This window comes from Vicugna pacos, chromosome 5, assembly GCF_048564905.1.
Source record: "Vicugna pacos chromosome 5, VicPac4, whole genome shotgun sequence".
Lineage (NCBI taxonomy): Eukaryota > Metazoa > Chordata > Mammalia > Artiodactyla > Camelidae > Vicugna > Vicugna pacos.
This window is the reverse complement of record NC_132991.1, coordinates 327,699-348,254: the sequence shown is the minus strand read 5'-3', so window position 1 is coordinate 348,254 and position 20,556 is coordinate 327,699. Positions and strand designations below refer to the sequence as shown.

Below are 20,556 nucleotides of genomic sequence, written 5' to 3'. Positions count from 1 at the left end.
ATGGGGTAAAATTAGCCACAAACTAAAGGTCGTTCTGGACCTACCCTAACACAGTCTAAAGGCCATCTTCCAAAGGATCTGACTCATTCCAAGTAGTTTAATTTCACACCCCTCCAAAAAATCTGACAGTGTTTAAAGGAGAGACAAAGTCAAACACAGAAAAACAGTAAAATCAATAATGCTTTGCATCCAATCAGAAATTACTACGCATGTGAAGAATCAGGAAAATATTTTTCCTCCAATTACTGGAGGAAAAAAAACAGACATTAGAAACAAATTATAGAGATGATGGAATCAGTATACAAACAAGTTAAAAGTTATTATAAACATTATAAGAGCATTATAAAAACATACAGGAAAACAAACATGATGGGGGAAAAGTGAAAGATAAAATTCCGTCTATAGATCCAAGAAACTCAACAAATCCTAAGCAGGGTAAATATAAAAGAAAACCACTCAGAGGCAAGTCATGGGCAAACGGCTGAAATCTAGGGACAAAAAACCTTAAAATCAGTTGTGGGTGGGTTAGGACCAAAGGAGCTAGAGAAAAAGACATTACACACAGAGGAACAAAGGTGTCAATGACAGCATGACTCTACATAAGTCACAAGGTAATTCAGCAACATGTTTAAAGTACGAGAAAAAAAATCTCACCCTAAGATTCTATACCCAGTGAAAATATCTTTCAAAAATGAGGATGAAAGAAAAAAAAAAGTAAAATGAACCCTTTTCCAGACATCAGAGCTGATAGTTCATCACCAGTAGCCCTGCAGTGAGGAAATGTTAAAAATTTTTCAGGTAGAAGGAATAATCCAGCTGGAAATCTGTGTTGACACGAAGAATAGTGCCAGAAATAATGAATATATAAGAAAATTTAAAAGCTTCTTTTCTCATTTTTAAAATCTCTTTCAGAGTTAAGTGACTGTACTTAAAAAAACACTACATAATGTGGCATTTATGATGCACATACAATTAAAATGTATGAGAACACAGCGTGATGGAGGGGAGGAGAAATAGAAGCATACCACGCATCAAGGGGCCTTTTACTTGAAGGTGTACACTGGTAACTTACAAATGTACGCTGTTCACCCAGGCACAGCTTGTAAAAATATGTAATAAACAGGTATATTACATAAACCAAGAGCAGAGATAAAATGCAATCATTTTTAAAGCAAATTAATCTTAAAGAATGTAGGAAATGAGGATTGAAAAAAGACTATGAACAACGGAACTAACAGAAAAATAGTAGGATGGTGGTTTTAAACTCAATCATATAAATAATTACACTAAAAGTAAATGATCTAAACATATTAATTAAATGACAGAAAGCAATTTTCTTGTTTTTCAAAAAAGAAAATGTAAATACACGCTGTCTAAAAGGCACTTTAAACACACACAAAAAGATGAGTTAAAGTAAAAGGGTTCGGGAAGTCACACCATCCAAACACTAACCCATAACTAGCTCGGAGGGGCCGCCGTGTTATCAAAGTGAATTTCAAAGCAACCAACCCCCCCAAAAAATCTGAGGGATAAAGACAGACATTTGATAACACATCCAAAGGCTGTAACAGTCCTCAGTGTGTATCACATAACAGAGCTTCAAAGTGCATGAAGAAAAAGCTGACAGAAATGCAGGTAGAGAAATCTGTAATTATAGTTGGAAATCATAACAGTCCTCACTGAACAAGTAGACAAAAAACAAGGACTGAACACTATCAAACAACTTGACCCAATGAACATTTACAAAATATTCCACCCAACAAAGAATACACATTCTTCTCACAGGCACACGGAGTGTGCACTGAGACAGACCTCAATTCCAGGTCTTAAAGCATGTCTCCATAAAATGTGAAAGGCTGAAATAACAGAGCATGTTTTCTTCCTACAGTGCAACTAAATCAGCAGCAGAAACTTGGAAAAATCCCCAAATAATAACTTAACACACTTCTAATGAGCCCATGGGTCAAAAAAAAAATCAAAATGGAAATCAGAAAGTATTCTGAACTGGCTGCAAAGAGCACAAGGAACTTTACAGGCTGATGTGAACGTTCCACACTGTTTTTACTACGGTAGTGGTTACACAACTACATCCACCTCTCAAAATTGTTGAATTTTCTTGTATAGAAATTATACCTCAATAAAACGATTGTTTAAAAATTTTAAAGAAAAATGTTGAAACAAAGTGGTAGGCATACAGGTATTTGGCCTTTCTCTTCCTTTTCCCTAAATTATAAACTTTTTCCAAAAATAAAGTCCAGAATCAAAACCAAAAACAATTCAAAACATTTCAACTTGCCCTCCTTCAGGAAAATAAATAAAATCAACATTGTATTCACCTCTGAGAAACTATTAAGCATCCTATAGTGACTCATTATTCATAAATGATATTTTGCTAATAGGACAGATGTAAGTAGCAAGAGATTGGGGAAATAAAAGATTAAATGGCAGCCAGTGGTCACAAGCACCAGAGGAGCTGGGGGACCAAACATCAAGGCACAATGTCAGCTGAGGGAGGAGCTACTGGACCATGTTGAAGAACTTGAGTGTGATACTGTAGGTCCGACTCAACATTTAGGCTGAAAAGCTAAAAGTAAACCTGGGAGCCTGCTATTCATCGCGTGTTCCAATAACAAGTTCCTTCACTAACCACTGCCCCTGAGCCTGGAAATATGTGTTTGTGGATGTTTCAGTCCTTAACCAACCAAATTTTTTTGTGTGTACAACATTTTGCATTTTCCTCACACGTGGTATCTTGCTGTTCAAACTGTATTTCAGGAACTAGCTGCACGGGTATCTCCAGGAGAACTGTTCCAATACAGCATCTCGGGCTCACCTCACATCTACTGATCCCAGAATGACTCAGGCTCTACCCCGATGCACCTGATCCCCACCGTGATCTGCATACATATTCAAGTTTGAGAAAATCTGCAACTGCTCTGCATTCAGAAGTTCCCTGACTTCCACCAGCAGCGAGAGCCTTCTTTTTCTACATGCTTGTTTTAATCTAGGCATTTAACGTTAAGTATGTTCATCAGGCTGGTGACCACCGGTGCTACCATTTAAGCAAGATATGCCTTACCTGATGTCACAAGTAATGCACTGGTTAGAAAGAGTTCCCAAATAAAATAAAGCACGGGTAGGCAAGCTACAGCCCAAAGGCCAACTCGAGGTTGGCCATCTGTTTTTTCAACAGAGCTGTACATTCATTCATGTATGTACTTTCTATCACTGTTTTCATACGACAATGGCAGGGCTGAAAAGGCAGAGTTTCCAAAACAGATGCCAAACCTACAGAAAGTTTACTCAAGCAGTCAACTTCATCAGTGCTGAGTGGTGATAACCACCTTTTCCCCCCACTATAGCGGGAGTTCAAACCTGAGATCCGTGTGCCTCTAGAGGGGATTCATGAACCCCTTGATTTTGACAATAAAAATTTCTAAGAATGTGTATATATATATATTTGATTCTGGTTTCCATACTTAAATCTTTTATTCATTTATTTATAATTGTATCTTTTTAAATAAATTTACTACACTAACTAGGACCATCAAGCCATGCAGAGTAACAGTGAATGAGAGCATTTGCAATTTGCTCTTGACTTTAATACAAATATCTTTATTTTTCATCATGTAATATATTCATAATATTACACTAAGGTTTACTCCCATTCCTACTTTAGAAATCTAGTATTTTAAAATTCACATGAAAATCTGGCTAAGATGATGTGTTTAAAACAAATTTTTTTTAATGCTTCACATTTCACATCTATAAATGGAAAAATTAAAAAGCCAAAAGTACATATGTCTCCTTTATTTCAAAAATGTATTCAATTCCTTAAATATACAGATAGCTCGCTAGGTGCAAAAACTAGCCTGACTACATAAACTTCTTGTTTAGAAACAATTACTGGACGTAATGATAGCTGACACTTACTGAGCACTTGCTGCAGCTTTTCATGTAATCCGCTCAACTGGCCTATAAAGTAAGAACTACTAGCCTGCTTTAGAGAAAACTGAGTTGGGGTATAGCTCAGTGGTAGAGTGTGTGCTCAGCATGCATGAGGTCCTGGGTTCAATCCCTGGTACGTCCATTTAATAAATAAATAAATAAAATAAAAAATAAAATAAAGACAAATAAATTGAGATCTATAAGAAGCCCAAGGTCACACAGCAATTAAGAGACAGTGCCAAGGAGACAACTTTGGTTTCAATCTTCATAACTTTATAGAATAATTTTATTACCCTCACCATGAACAAGGTAAGTTACTGGTTCACATTTTTGCTATGACCAAAAAAAAAAAAAAAAAAAAGAAAAAAATTATCTAAATATAGCATATAATAGGGACCTTTTAAACCAGTTTAAAATCTAAATTGACATCTACCTCAAAGACATGGAAAAACATGTTACAAAATAATACAGAAGAATGTACTTCTTATACACCAAATGTATATATTTGATTTCCACAGCTGGTGATTGAAATTGGCACAGCTTCCCCTACAGGGGCCCATGCCAGTCTCCAGCTCCTGCGCTACTTGGCTCCATCAGATGCCCCAGAATTGCCTGCTCCCACATGCAGAGCCTGCACCTACTTAACTGAGATTGGTTCCTATACCTTAGCAACCAGTCAAAAGCTCAAAAAGTAGGGACAGATGCAGCTCTAACACCAAATCTCACTGATGCACTTAAATATTCACTCCTTTCCTCAACCATGTCTGAACAGACACCGGCCTCTGATCTACTCGTATTTGTATCTTATCTTCCCTTTGATACAGATCTGATGCCCTAGTTCCAAGCTGCCTACTTGTCTACTCCAGTTCCTAATCAGCTACCCTATTCCTGACCCCTGTTACTTGCTAGACTCTCCCAGGTTCCATCAACCTATGAAAACATATGCCCTAATAAACGCTGGCAATATCATTGCTTCTATAAGAACAAGCACGAACCAAGAGAAACCACGAGCCAAGCAAAGGAACACCAGACACAGATGTGGATACAAGGTTTTGTGTTTCTTGCAAATCAACATGCAAATCCTACAAAGGAAACCTGGCCCAGAATCTATAGACTTTTCCATAAACAATAAAGCATTCTCCATTATGATCTCATTCAATTCCCATATTTCCCAAACAATATTCTTTTACTTGAAGTATTACTGTATTACTTGACAATAATACTGGCACCCTCCCCACCTTTACCTTCCTCAAGAATATCCAGGTATTCCCAGAAGCAGGAGTATATCCCATAATTACCCCCAAAATATCTTGTGAAAAACATCAACCCTAGTGGAGAGCCCTGCCTGTAAAATGCCCCTTGTGTACCACAAACACAAGCTTTAAATGGCTAGGGGGAAACCTGTCACCACTGTCTGAAAGATGCACAGTATTGGCGAGACTTCAGCAAGCATCCACACCTGCTCAGTCAGAAGCCAGGTCTCCAGCGATGCTCCTGATTAGAGGAGCTACTTAAGAAGACTAGTGTGCATGTCTGTGTCCTAGTTGCAAATGAAAGGCTGAGGAGTCTAAACTAGGGAGATGAAATTCTTAAGGCTGAAAATGTACCAAACAAAGCAAGATTTAAAAGGTTCTAGACAGTCAAAACTCATGACAAATAGCTGGCCTGCGCTCTCGCCCCACTGCAGTCTCCTTTTCACACAGCAGCTGGAGGAATAATGTTGAAGTGAAGTCATATCATGTCAGTCTTCACTCAAAACCTTCCAAAGGTTTCCCAGCTGCTCGAAGTCCTAGCCATGGTGTACAAGGCTGCTGTGATCCTTCCAGGAGGCTGCATTTCCCCCACTCCACTCCCGTATCTGTCTCACCTTACATTCTGCCACTTGCCCCTTACTCTGCAGCCACATGAGCCTCAACACCTGTCCCTCTGCCTGGACCATCCTCCCCCAGAGCAGCGCTGGCTGCCACACTTCACTCAGACATCTACTCAATTTCTTCACAAGCTGTCTCTCATCATCCTGTCTGAAAGCCTATGTCCCAATCACACTCCTTCTAGCCCTGCTTTACCTTCCTTCACACTATCATTTATTGACACATCCCTCCACCACTTGAATGTAAGTTCCATAAGAACATGGACTTAGATTTGTTCTGTGATGTACCCTCATTACCTAGGACAGAGTAAGAAAGAAAACAGGGGCTCAGTAAATGTCTGCCATAAGAATTAAGGGATCCACTTACCGGTCCATGGAAGTATCTGTTTTCATTTATATTTATTTAAAAAAAAAAAGCAGCCTATACCTTGCTGATAAGAGAGCCATGCATCAATTATCAGGAAATGTGATCTTATGATACTCATCCAAGAAGTATCTGAGTTTCTAATAGGTCTAGCATTTGCAAAGTGCAGTTTGTTAAAAATAAAATTATTATAGATCTATTCACTAGATAAGGTTTTTAAAAATCTTCCACTGATGCTATGAGCACATTTCGGATACCAGTCTCTGCAATTACCCATGCAACTTTCAGCACTGTTTTGCATGACTTTCTGGACAGCAATGTAACTGTCATACTGCTGTTGCAACTAAGTTTTTCAATAACCACTGAAGTACATGGTCAACGTCTTACTTCATATTTCAACAGTTCAGCAAGCAGCAGATTTTATTTATAAGTAGAACTAAACTGCATGGGATAGAACCCCAGCTCTGCCACTTACTAGCTGAGTGATCTTGGACAAGTTACCTCCCTCTTTGTGCCTCACTTTCCCTGTCTGTAAAATAAGTGAAATGCCAGTATCTGTACCTAATAGTGTTGTTACCTGGATTAAATGAATTAATGTGTTTACAATAGCATACAGTATCTAGCAGGTAAGAATTCAGTAAATTACTGCTTAATTAATCAATGAATATACTATCTCATTTAAATCTCAAACCAACCATATAAGACAAGTACAATTAATCTTAAGATGAGGCACAGAGAGGTTAAGTAACCCAACCAAGAGTACAAAACTTCCTTCTAGCACTAACATTCTGTGAGTCTAAACTTACCCCAAAATGAAAAGGGTTTTTTTTTATAACGTTTCATGTTAATAACATAGTAAATTTTACAACTTTTATTGGATAGAATCAGATAACCATGAAGACATTCTACATTTCCCTTGAGTCTAATTTTTCCAGGGAATGACAATTGCTGAGTGTTTAAAAAAAAATTTTTATAGGAAGACGTAGCAGTTGAGAAAAAGCAATTAAGTTTTTATAGAGAAAATTCTAACCCATTCAGTCTAAGTATTTTTTTTAATTAATAGGGAATAAAAAAATACTCAACAGGGAAACAAACCTACAAATCTAGGAGTAAAAATAATACAACAATGAACAATGAAAAAATGAATATTCTATTGTAGTCCCTGAATACAGACCTGGAGCTGCTTTTATCACTCGGATGCATTTCCCAAGCCAGGCCACAGGATCCACAGGGAGCAGACCAGGAAGGACTCAAAGGATGCCGACCTCTAACTCCTTTTCTCCCTTCTGCTAAAGCGTGTCACACTCACTGACGATGTTCTAATCATGTAAAGTCCTTAACAACGGAGAAAACAGATCTGTCTCCCGACAATGATGCAGACAAAATCCATTTAAGTGAGAGTACAGTAAGACGGTAGTGATCTGACATCAAAGGAAAACCACAGGTTCCACTGAGGAAACTTTCTGGATAACTGAAGTTTATCTATGTGCCAGATGCCTTTCCACGTGGACTAGTACTGCGTTTTGTTTGTGTGTTTGTCCTCTACTTTAGCATCTTCTTGAGCCAGGCTCATCCTTACTAATATCTTTATCCTAAGAGGTCATAATGCTGTGATAACCTCTAGGCTATTGCCTTATTGTGCCATCATTCTTATATAAAACGCTCCATCCTGCAGGGTAGTTATTGGTCAATGTGTCTTTTCTCTACTATGACATTATCTATACATAAAAAGCAGACCAACAGCTTTTACTTTCCAGCCCTTAGTTGTAATCACCAGAAATCTGCATAAAATAAATTCACGTGGTGCCTAGTACCTGCAAGCCCCATGGGAAATTTGAACATCCCCACACTTAAAAAGAGAACATAATCTTCTTGGTTATGTAAGGACAATGCCCTTAAGCTTGTAAGATGCAAACAGGTATTTAAGGGCATGAAATTAGTTCAGAACAAAAAAACAATATATATTAAGAGAGAGAAAACAAATGTGGCAAAAGATAACCATTAGTTAACTTAGGTAAAAAGTATACAGATGTTCATTGGACTATATATACTACCAACCTTTTAGAAAATATAAACGTTTTTAAGATAAAAAGTTAGGAAAAAACAAACATAGTATATCAAGCAAATGCCTATGTGTAAAACTGGTAGAAGAATAATTAGATTGTACCTGTAATACGGAGAAAACAGATTTAACTAATTTTTGTAGTTAAAAGAAAAACTGGGGGGGGGGGGGAAGTAAAGCTACACCAAAAACTCACTTACCTACACACACACAGGAATAAGAGGAAAATGGCCAGCAGACTCAAAGCAGAAAAAACAGAACTTGGTCTCCTTGCCACTGGAGAGCTTAGCAGGTCTATTCTTTTTTATAATTTGAGAAAAGCATTTTATTTCCTGTAACTTTTTTGAAAGACACCAGGATACTGGTATTTACTAAAGGTACTCTGCCATTAAAAAATGTTTTTTCCCCCCTGATGTCTTCCGTGAGTACTTGATCACAAAATTACATAAGGGATTTCTTTTCTAATAGATACTTTTGTAAAAGATAGAACCTATATCTCACCATCTAGAGATTTATTACCTGTCCTCAGCTTTTAAAAAATGAATACATATATAAATTTATCTCTGATGAAACTGAAATGGTATTGTGCATAAAATGTTTCTGTAAGCTGCTTACCTTCTCTTAATTGCAAATACTTCCTAACATCAAAAACAAAAACAACCAAAAACCTCACAAAGAACTTGACTGACCGAAAGCCAAATGGCTCAAATACTCTAAGCACAAAGAGCCTCAATTATGCTCTGATTGTAAAATGATCCAAGCTTCATACAGTGGCAGAATCTAACAAACTCATTATACTTTTTAAAGCACATGTTTCTTAGAGGCAGTTAAGTTTTTAACAGCATGAATTCTGGAGCCAGACTGAACACATTCAAATCCTGGCTTCCCCACTTAATAGCTAAAGGCCTTTTCTGACTTGGATAGCTTACCCTCCCTGATCCTGTTCCCTCATTTATAAAATGAGAGTAACAGAGCCTTACAGAGATGTTGTGGAATGTGAGTTGATACACCCTAACCTGGGCATTTGGTGTATCAGCTCCATCCAGAAACCTGGCACACAGTAAGTCTGCCCTAAGCACCAGCCCTTGGGGTTATTTCTCATGTTCCATCAGGAGACAGTATCTTGCTTCCCAGGAGTGCCTGCGAACAAAAGCTTCCTTCCTAACTCCTAAATCTAAAGCCTACGATCTTCTGTTCTGATCTAAATTAAATGTAACAGACCAAAAAACATAGAATGAACATGCCATTGACTTCAGAGGAGAAGAGACCATCAGCACAGCTCACTGACGGTGGCTCAGTGCCATCTTTGTGTGGGAGAGCAATATTACGTAAGAAACAAAGTGAATCATTTTCCTTTTCTATGAAAGAAAGTTGATCAGACAATCTTATGAATAGAGGAAGAAAATCTGCAAAAATCTTTTGACATCACAGATCTTCGTGTTTACAGAAAAACTCAATTACAATATATGAGATGATGTGTATGAATAAGCTAAGGCTGGCACATTCCCATTCCTCAGGAAAATCACTTGTAATCGAGGTGTTCTGTACAGCCTTTTCACTTGTGCAATTTAAAAGCCAGATAACAAGAGCATTTTCCCCAACATAAAATTGTATTTTCTTCCTAAGGAACTTGAGTCATCAACCATGTCTTAGGCATCACACTGTGCTGACCAGGGCTTCTAACATTTATGTATTCACCCTGATCTTAAAGAACTAAATTCCATTAACAAAGCTGTTCTCTTGTAGGACAAAGGCAGATTTCGAGGAGCAGTCTTGTCTTATGTTTCAGCAACATACTTAAGTGCCTTTACTGCTGCAGTCTTGGAGAAGCGACTTGTACAGTGTGACTTCAAACCTAGCTACATTATCTATTTCTTCATTAGAAACTAGTCAAATTATTTTCTACAAATATCTACACCTAAGAGCTACAAGTGAAAGTTCAAGAAAGGAGAGTGTGTCTACAGTTATACGCATATTCCAACCCACCCACTTTTTCAGACAAGCTAGTCTCTAAGAATTAAAACTAATGCAGCTAGCTGGCTCAAAGTGAAATAATAAACTATAAATTATAAACTAAATCAATCACAAAGGACATAAAACATTGATTTAATACTGAATGTATTAAATTCCATCCACTTATGAAATATAACTTAAAAATCCAAAAGTGGAAACATGTACATAATTTAATTTCCACACCAATTTGAAACTCCTGTACACCATTTCAAGTAAGTGCAGACACAAGGAGAGACATCAGCGACCCACATAAAGGACTGTAACTTTCAACATCTAACATACACACTCTCACACACACACACACACACACACAATGGCTCTAGTCACTCCCCCAATGTTGATAGCTGTCTATCCCACATCCTGCAGTATATCCTAAACCCACCCTCATGACCTCACCTTTCTCCCATATTGCACCTCAAACCATCTGCCTCTGTCTCTTTCCAGGAAATCTGGATGTGTAAATAAAACAATTCTGCCAAAAATGTTACAAATGAAAATAAGGGGAGAGAGGGATGGAGTTAAGAGAAAGATATGAAGATTTTTTAGGACTTCTGAGTTAAAATTTTGAAGAAAATAAATTGTGAAAAGTTGAAGCTGAGTAGAACTAATTGTGAAGATAGATTTGCAGAGTAAGTTGCTGCTTAAGGGCTTTAAAAATCTTCCCCCACAGAAACTAAAACCCTTCTAATCCAGGCTCTTCTGGGTTAACAGGCAACTGGCTTGGTCTGGTTTTGAGATAATCCCCATGGGCCATCATTCCATCACTGCTATAAATTAACAGAATCAGATATTCTTCCCAAACACAAGCTCAAAGATGAAGAGAAGCATGGGCAACCCTGGAAAGCAGACTCCACTTGTTCTGACTGCAGTGCCTGAGCGCTGGAAGAGGGAGGCTTCACAGGCTAAGAATAAGGGAAGCTTACGCAACTGGGGTAATCAATGAAGACAGCAAGCCGTGGGAAATAACAACAATGCAAAAAAGCCAAAGAAGACAGTGACAACAGTGACACATCTCTGCTAGGGCGGGGTTTCTCAGCCTCAGCACCGCAAACACTTGGGGCAGATAATTCCTTGTTACCAGAGGCTGTCCTAAGCATGTAAGCTGTTTACCAGCATCGCTGGCCTCTAGGCACTGGGTGCCGGGAGCACCCCTCCAGCTGTGACAACGGAACCGCCTCTCCGCCTCCTACAAGTGCTGCGGGCTCTGCTCTGCGTATACATTTTTTAATACAGGTTAGTTTCTTGAAGGATACAAAACTGCATGAATACTATGATGTAAACTCATAACAACAGGCATTTTAAAAGACTGAATGATGAATATTAAAAAGTGATAAAATTGTATTTGAGAAGGAATTCACAGAATTTTTCAGTTCTATTAGATGATGTTTGGTAATGATGTTCCAGTATTTCAGCTTCTAAAAATACATTTATTTATCCATATTTTCTAACCGACGGATACCAAAAGAAACTAGGTCTGGAAACAACATAATTTTAACAATATTTGCAAAGCACTTTACAGTTTCTTCACCATTTTTACAAACTTAACGTACTTAACTCTTAGGAAAAGAAGCAGTGTATAAATATCCCACTCAATTCCTAAGTATAAGATTCTACCTGTGTTCTTTTGAAAACTAAATCCAAACTTCAAAGTTCAAAGATGTGTGTGTGTGTATCCTTTGCCATCATCAATGCAAGAAGAAATGAATGAAAAGGTAATTCTGCTCCACAAATCATACATATACACTTGCCTCCAATGCAGAGATCACAGTTTCCTCCACCTTGTCTCTGAAACAGGAATTACAATTCACATATAATCGATGGTATCAAGCATATTCTTGACCTGAAGAGTCTAATTCCAGCTTAAGGAGAGTAAATATATACCTGTAAAGGAGAAATATAATTGACAATGTATCTTAACATCTAATTTCTCCCCTCCTCTCCAAATTCACCAAACTTCTACCTCCCAACTATCTGGACCAACGCTTCCCAAAGGACTAGGCACAGGTTACTGAAGGACCATGCAAACTTTTAACCAACCCCCAACAAAAGTATTAGCTTGCAAGTAGGATACAATCGGACTTTGACACAAACCCCAACCTATAACTTCCTATCTGGATTCAGAATTTTAGCCATTTTCAACTTCAAAGACTGAGTTCCTCAAAGTTTTATAAAATCAGACTCTTCCCAACTACAGCATCTATGGTCCAAATTCAACCCAGAGAGTGAGCCCTCAAGAAATTTTGATACTTTCACATTAAACATTTGCCAAGTTTGACCAGTTTTTCTTCCATGTAATTTCTTGTTCTACTCTTATTTATTCCTGCAATCACTACCCTAATCCAGGACTCAATCACCCAGTTCGTCAAGCAGCTAATTTATTTCCTATTGTATTATATCCCAACTGCTCAACCAACCAAAATTCCAAACACTCTGCCTCACAGTTATCCTGGCCTGTTATGTGAATAATCAGAGTCGCAGTTCCCATGGTCCTGTGAGCATCTCCCCTTATTTCCTGCCTTGGATTCCGCCCTCCAGGCAGGTAAACCTGCACGCGCCTCACTAGACTGCACGCCGTTCCCTGCCGCCTCAGAAAGCCCTCCCCAGCTGGCTGACGTCCTTCCAGCTGAATAAATTCTCATTTCAGCTGCAAATGGATACATATCTGGAACTCTAGTTTTAGGTCTTGGCATTTCTGTCTACGCCTACGACCTGTGTTTTTCACTTCTCTTCCCCCTCCAGGCTGTAGCATCATGACTCCTAGAGGCACAGACACACCAGAAAGTCTGGGGACTGAACAGCGGAGCTTTCCCTGTGCAAGTTCACAAGCTGTTGAGTTGGAACTGCAGTAGCTTCGGGATGAATTCACCCAACAGCCAAAGGCGCCCGTGTTCCCTGAGACCTGGTCTCAGCGCTGCTGTTGCCGCAGCCCGGCCGGGACAGGACGGGCCCCGCGAGCACCGAGCCGAGGCCTGCGCGCTGCCGGGCGGCAGGGTCACTGCCTCCCGGGGGTCTGACTCGGGGGGGGGCGGGGGGGCCGCCCCGAGCTTCCCATCCGCCCTGAGCGCGGCTTCCTCCCGCTGCTGTGCAGCCGGGCAGCTCAGCTAAGGGAGGGCTGGCCCTGCTGGGTTTCACTCAGAACAAGCTGACTTCAGAGTTGCTAGAAGAATTAGTAACAATCATTCAATAAATCAAATCCTCTTTTTAAAAACAACCCTGGGGCTGTTTGCCCAAGCTTGTCACACAGACTTGCTCATGTGAAAACACAAAACACAAATCAAGTCCTGCAGCCCGGAGTGAGCGCCCTGCGACTTGGGGCTCGGACTTGAAGGCACCATGTGTTTCTCTGTTCACAGCCTTTCGCACCTACAATTTGTTTCCTGCAACTTGTGGCCACACAGGCCTCTCATTAAACTTTGTGTTAGCAGTTGTAGCCAGTGACTGCCCCTGCCCTGCCCCCAAATCTCTCCACATAAACAAACTCCATTTTTTGATACCCCATATAGACTGCATCTGAAGCTAGGCCACCCTAAAAATGTATCTCTAACTTTGGCAAAATTTTCTGGACCATTAGAATGTAGTAAAATTCAAAGATGAACAAGAAACTTCACTTCATGTGAATCATAGTCACCAAACCTGTAATGTGATGCACAGCAGCGACTTACTACAAACTAACAGCAAAACAGAGCATCCGGAGCCCCTGCCTTCTACCTCCTGCTTAATCTTTCCTTTAAATACAGAAAGTACTTTTTCTTCACTGATAATTTACATTTCTGGAGAGCATATTACAATCAGATATTTTAGCCTATGTTTAATATCAATAACCTAGTGTATTAGTTTAGAGCCAGAGTACTCATGATTCAAATCTCAGAAATGACCTACCTGAAGCCTAAGGAATGTGCATTTTATTTGCTGTGTCTCTCTGGTTATTCATCAGTTTCTTCTCTCCATCCTATTTTGCCTCATTAACTAATACATCATCCCAGTTGTTTACAAAGTAACAGGGCAATCTCAACACTGAACTCTACACAGCAAAACACGTGTTAAAAAAAATGACTAAAGCTCATATGTCTTACTGCACAGAAGATTCAGAACTTATTTATTCCACTTTACAGGCAAATGTCAAGTATGATTATTTCCCCACAGGAAATATATTAGAAACAGTTAATCAGAAGGTGACATCCTCAAGGTTTGCAAGAAAACCAGGAAATTTAAATAAAAAGTTGGAAATAGTATTAAAACTAGATACACGTATAAGAAACACCATCATCTAGAGTAAATTTAGAATGCCCATTCAGTTGTTTCTGGAAAAATAAAAAACAGAAACTACAAGAGAGCCCAAAACAATAAGTTGTTCTTACACTAAACTTCAAACATTTAAGAAAAGATTAAACTCAGTCCACTTTAGGGTCACAATAAATATGTAACACATTTCAGAAAATCTTCCATCAAAAACAGCCAAAATTTTTAAGTCTGGTCCCAGAGACTTGTTACACAGCAATCTTCTCTTTGCCAAACCCTTCATCTACCAACAATGTTAGAAAAATGTTTATTGTTCAATTTCTTATTCCATTTCATTGTCTTCATTTTGAAAGCAGAGTTTATATTTATAACCCATTCTTTTTAAATTGACATTTAGTCAGTATACAATGTTGTGTCAATTTCTAGTGTACCATGTTATACCTCAGTCATACATATATATACATACATTCTTTTTTTTTAGTATTTATTTATTTTAAATAAATCCTGATCACACATACCGTTTTATATTCTTTTCCATTATAAGCCACACAAGATATTGAATCTAGTTCCTCGTGCTATACAGTAGAGGACTGTTGTTTATCTATTCTATATAAAGGACTTAGTATCTGCAAATCTCAAACTCCAGTTTGTCCCTTCCCACCTGGTAACCATAAGTTTGTTTTCTATGTCTGTGAGTCTGTCTCTGTTTTGTAAATAAGTTCACTTCTGTCTTTTTTTTTTTTTTTTAGATTCAACAAATACATGATATCATATGGTGTTTTTCTCTCTTTCTGGCTTACTTCCCTTGGAATGGATAATCTCCAGGTCCATTCATGGTGCTGCAAATGGTATTATTTTATTCTTTTTTATGGCTGACTAGTATTCCTGTGTGTGTGTGTGTGTGTGTGTGTGTGTGTGTGTGTGTGTACCATAACTTCTTCATCCAGTCATCTGTCACGGACATTTAGGTTGTTTCTATGTCTTGACTATTGTAAATTGTGCTGCTATGAACACTGGGGTGCATGTATCTTTTGAGTTAAGAGTTCTCTCTGGATACATGCCCAGGAGTGGGACTGCTGGATCACATGATAAGCCTATTTTTAGTTTTTTAAGGAATCTCCATACTGTTTTTCCATAGTGGCTGCACCAAACTACATTCCCACCAGCAGTGCAGGAGGCTTCCTGTTCTCCGCACCCTCCCCAGTGTTTATCATTCATGGACTTTTAATGGTGCTCATTCTGACTAGTGGGAGGCGATATCTCTATAACCCATTCTTAAAAGAAAATAGTTATTTATATGATCTTCAATCAATTTCTTTTTTGTGAGTCTCATCCCAGTAAAAAAGTAGTGGTTTTTTTATTTGCTCACTGACATGAAGAGATGTGGAAAAATTATAATCATCATTCTTTAGAACTTTCAAATTGTTACTATTATAAAAACAAAGATTTAAAAAATACCTAATAAGCTAACACTGGATAAAAAGTATTATGTATACCACAGGTTTTATTAACAAATTTTTAGGACTTCTGAAAAAATTAAGAATGACAAGCAATATATTAGAAGTTGGATAAGTGGTCACAGTCCAAAAAACGTTTTGTTTTTAAAGGTTGGAGTCATCCATGCAAGGGGAAGCTGGGGCAGAGACGTGAATGACACACCTACGAGGACTGAGGCGGGTAATAGAACATCAGTGCTGCAGGCCACACACATCACCAGCCAGGGTGAGGGGACCACGCAGACTACACACCCCGATCTACAAAGGGCAGCTACTGCCCCACCTCTCTGCCCCAGAAGGTCGGAACACAGCCTACCAGTGACTGGATTTTCAACTCATCCCTAAAAATCCAGAAATCCATAAGCCTCATCAAGAAATTTCCCAGTTTTCCAATGCTGATCACTAGCTGAAATTCAAAGACACTGCAAATCAACAAAACACATCTCTAAGGTGGTCAGTCCAGAGGCCACCTTTAGGCTAAAACATGAAAACTGCTTTCAAAGAGATATGAGGGTCAATGAATAAAAAGCTCAGCCTTTGAGATCAAACCGGTTTGGGTCTCAATGTGTAGTTCACCACTTAGCAGGTGCGTGATGATAGAAAAATTATTTATTCAAGCCTGCTTCTTCAAATGGAATGCTCTCATAATTGTTGAAAAGTGACACTTTGAACAGAGTACCAGATACACAGCAGACATCACAGAAGTGTCCCTTGCCCTGACTGCCCCAGCCTGCAAGTCTGCAGGATAATTTAAAAGATACCAGATCATAAACAGTCTGTAAGACTTTAAACAAGTTATAAAAAGGAGATCAGAAAACTGAGAGGTGCTTTCACACCCACTTCCCTCAAACCCTGCCACTCAGAGAGGCCCTGCACATACACAGGGAAGGTACTGTTAATGTAGGGGATGACATGGGCCTTCTTAAAATGAGACCGCTAACTGGAGTATCAATCTCAGTTAAAAAGCTGAAGAGTCCAAGCCCCTTAAAGCTAAAAACAAAAAAATTCTTTCTCATTAATTTCACAGACCCTTACTTGCTGGTAGGAGTGAAACAGCTTAAGCTTTGATACTTTTGTAACTTTTGGCCAAACTTCCAGGAAACTTATTTCTATATAATGCCTGGAGCAAAGCATTTATACCAGATTTTTCAATGTAAAAACCTGTCATAATCTAAAGTTCATTTAAAGTATGACTTCATTAAACCAAAACATAATGGGACTAAATTTACTGCTACAGTTAAAATACGTTTTGACCCTTCATACACACCAATTAATTTTTTTAGGAGAAAAAGACAATAACTCATTAACATATTATTTTTAAAAGTAAAACACATACATAAAAATTCATTAGGCTACACCTAATCATGATAGCTCTGATACATTTCTAATGTGGTTACAAATAAGAAAGAAAAGCACTTCTATATATGTGAGCACGTGTCTATATAGACACTTACTGAACTCTAGAAAATTCATGATGTCTTCCTACAAATGCAGCACAGGCTGGGGCACGTGCTAGAAATGGAGGCACTAGGGAAGTTTAAGTTTTATGACTCTAAACACATGAATTCACCATTTCAGCTTCCCCCTCCTCACATTAAGTGCAAGAAAAACTAATACAATATAGAGATGGACAAATTGGATGGGGGAACGACTGAAAAAGGATTCAGTACCTAAAAACCCACTATGGTGCCTCCTTATTGACACAAAGATATCCATCCTCTCATATGAGAACCTGAATGTGTTCTATTCTACACATCACCCTCATATAAACTCCTTACCAACTGGACCATAAATAACTCTGACTTGTAGATTAAAATATTATCTATGAAATAAAATTACAAGTATCTCCATGCACCCAAAAGCTACAATCTTAACCACTAATTTTAAAATGGAAGAGTTCTTGATCTTTTTGAAAAACTTCTGCTTAAAACAAACATCAAAAACTAAGTAGCCTTTTAACCAATGTTTAACGCAAAATGATACTTTTAAGATGACTCTAGAGTTCTGAATTTAGAAAGTGTTTGTTTAACAAGGGTCTTAGCCCACGAAGATAAAAAGTAAGCTCAACTTTTTTCTTCAATCATCAAGCTACACCAGTTTCTATTCTTACTGTTTCACGTTTGAAAAGCAAAGGCTGTCATACATACCACTACTTATCAGTAGTTTAAACTGCCTCACGTGGCTTGTCTTATTTTACCACCTCATAGAAATCAGTGTGTAACAAAAAGTGAAAATGGACACAGAAGTGATTTGTTAGAAGTCATATGTAGAACGTGAATACAAATGTTAAAGAAAAGGCCCTACAGAGGGTCTGCTGCTACACTAGTTTAAGCTAAACGCCTACTAGAAGCTCCTAACTTGAAACGTTTCTCTGGCAAATGAACACCGCGAGTGTAAAGCAGAAGCCTACCTACAAAGCATCATCCAGACCAAACAGAAGACAGGACAAAGCTAAGCCTGGCTCCGCAGTCCGACGTCAAAGGGACAAAGGAAAGAAAGGCAACAATCATGACATGGAATATGCGGATATTTTCTAAATTAGCAGATTAGTCTATAAGCATCCAAAGCATTCAGGAGAAAATTTCAATCCAAAGCTTTCAAACACACTTTGAGGTCTTTAAGTACACTACGGGGAATTCAAAAAGCTAATCTAAAATAAAGCACTTTACACAGCAACCACATGAAGCAGCTGGTCCTGGGATACACTGGAAATAAAAGTCATCTTCCAAACCCGAGTCATCAAGAAATTACATGCTTTATCAAACTTCAACACCAACCTGGGGGGTGGAGGGTTGCCAGTGTCCTCACAATCCACTAGCTGCACTAAACGTCTCCTCCACCTGAGAGTTTAAGAAAACTCTGCAAGTTGGGTCACCCAGGGGCCATCCCTCAAAAAGACCCAAAATAACGCAGCCTAAAGAGCAAACAACATTTAGAACCGGCATATCTTCCTCCCCACCAAACCCTCTCCCCTGGGCAGCAGAATGTTTTTACTGACCATAAACACAGCCTCTTGCTCTGTCTCCGCAAACCCCGGGCGGGGGCGGGGCGCTGAGCGGAGCGGCGGCTGCCCGGCCGGACACGCGGGACCCCGCTGTCGCCCCTCCGCCCGCGGCCCCGCCGCGGAGCCGGCTCGGTCCGGACCGTCGCGCCCGCGAAGATCAGCACAGCGGCCCGGCCGGCGGCGCGCGGCCCCCCTGCGCGCGCCCTGGGCGGCGGCTCCGCGCGGCGCGGCGGCTCCGGGACCGGCCGCTGGGGGCGGGCGCTGGGGGCGGGAGCTGGGCGTAGGGGTTGACAATGTCTTACTTTGCACTAACTTTTTTTTTTTTTAACATTTTTTATTGATTTATAATCATTTTACAATGTGTCAAAGTCCAGTGTTCAGCACAATTTTTCGGTCATACGTGGACATATACACACTCATTGTCACATTTTTTTCTCTGTGAGCTACCATAACATTTTGTGTATATTTCCCTGTGCTATACACTATAATCTTGTTTATCTATGCTACAATTTTCAAAATTGTACTTGGCACTAACTTTAATCCTAAGAATTATGCCCCTCTCGGGGTCTCGCAGATCTCCTAAGAACCTTTATTAGATTGCTGGTTACTCACTGGTGGGCATTTGAAAACAATGATACAATATAAAACTTGAAAGCAATAATGAAAATCAACCATATTATTTGATATATAAAATATTGAACTAGGAAAACTGTATATGTTAAGAATTAGGGCAATAACATGATGGTGTGTATAGCACTTTATGAACAACTACGGCTGAACACTTTTTTTTAATTTATTCTATATTTCATTGAATAACAATCTTGTGGCTTGAGATTGCTCTTTGTGTATGACGGATGTCTGATTTTTAACAATACTGCTGTAAACAAAGATTGATGAAATTGGGTCTAGGCTATGCAAAAGTCCACAATCTACTGCTCAAGAGACAAATTATAAAAATTAATTATGTCAGAAGGAGGTAAATCTCAAAATAGTTCTGTGATTCATAGAGGAGGCACATTTTTATTTATATTTTGTAGATGAGCAGTTTGCAGTTTGATGGGAGATGCGCTAGAGAATGAAAATTCTAAGTTGAAACAAGTGTTGCAAATGCGTGGAGACAGGAAAGTCTGCAAGGAGGACCAGCTGCATATTGTTTACCACGCCTTTTGTGGGGTGACTAGTAGAGTATATGGGGGATACATAGCAGCCAGAGAGTTAAGGGTGATGTGCTCTCTGCTGGTTAGTCAGAAGTTTATTTTATTAGTAATGTGTAATCATTGAGAAGATTAAAACACAAAAAGCGTAGTCATTTGTGAGTTTTAGTAAGAATATTCTGCTAACAATGTAAAAGTCTTGGGGGAATGGAGGGGTATGACCTACAGCAGTGTTTCACTATCCAGATAGATTGTAATAAAAGAGTTACACAGAGAGTTAAAAAAAAACCTCCACATATTCTGGTTAACATCCCAAACTTAAAGAATCACATAGGACTGGAACTTGAGAAGCTATGTTTTTTAAAAGCCCACTTAGTAGCTATATATTGCTAGACAAAAAGTTATC

At 38.9% G+C, this 20,556-nt stretch overlaps 1 long non-coding RNA gene across 1 annotated transcript in view; it reads right to left on the bottom strand.

Moving 5' to 3' along the window:
- LOC140696294 (uncharacterized) overlaps positions 1-19,243 on the bottom strand; it is a 37,798-nt gene extending 18,555 nt beyond the window's left edge. Inside the window, exons 1-2 of the long non-coding RNA XR_012072433.1 lie at positions 18,991-19,243; positions 12,006-12,138 (exon numbers count right to left, since the gene is read on the bottom strand). This is a non-coding gene — a long non-coding RNA (uncharacterized lncRNA). The remainder of the gene's footprint in view (positions 1-12,005; positions 12,139-18,990) is intronic.
- Between the last annotated feature and the right edge of the window lie 1,313 nt (positions 19,244-20,556).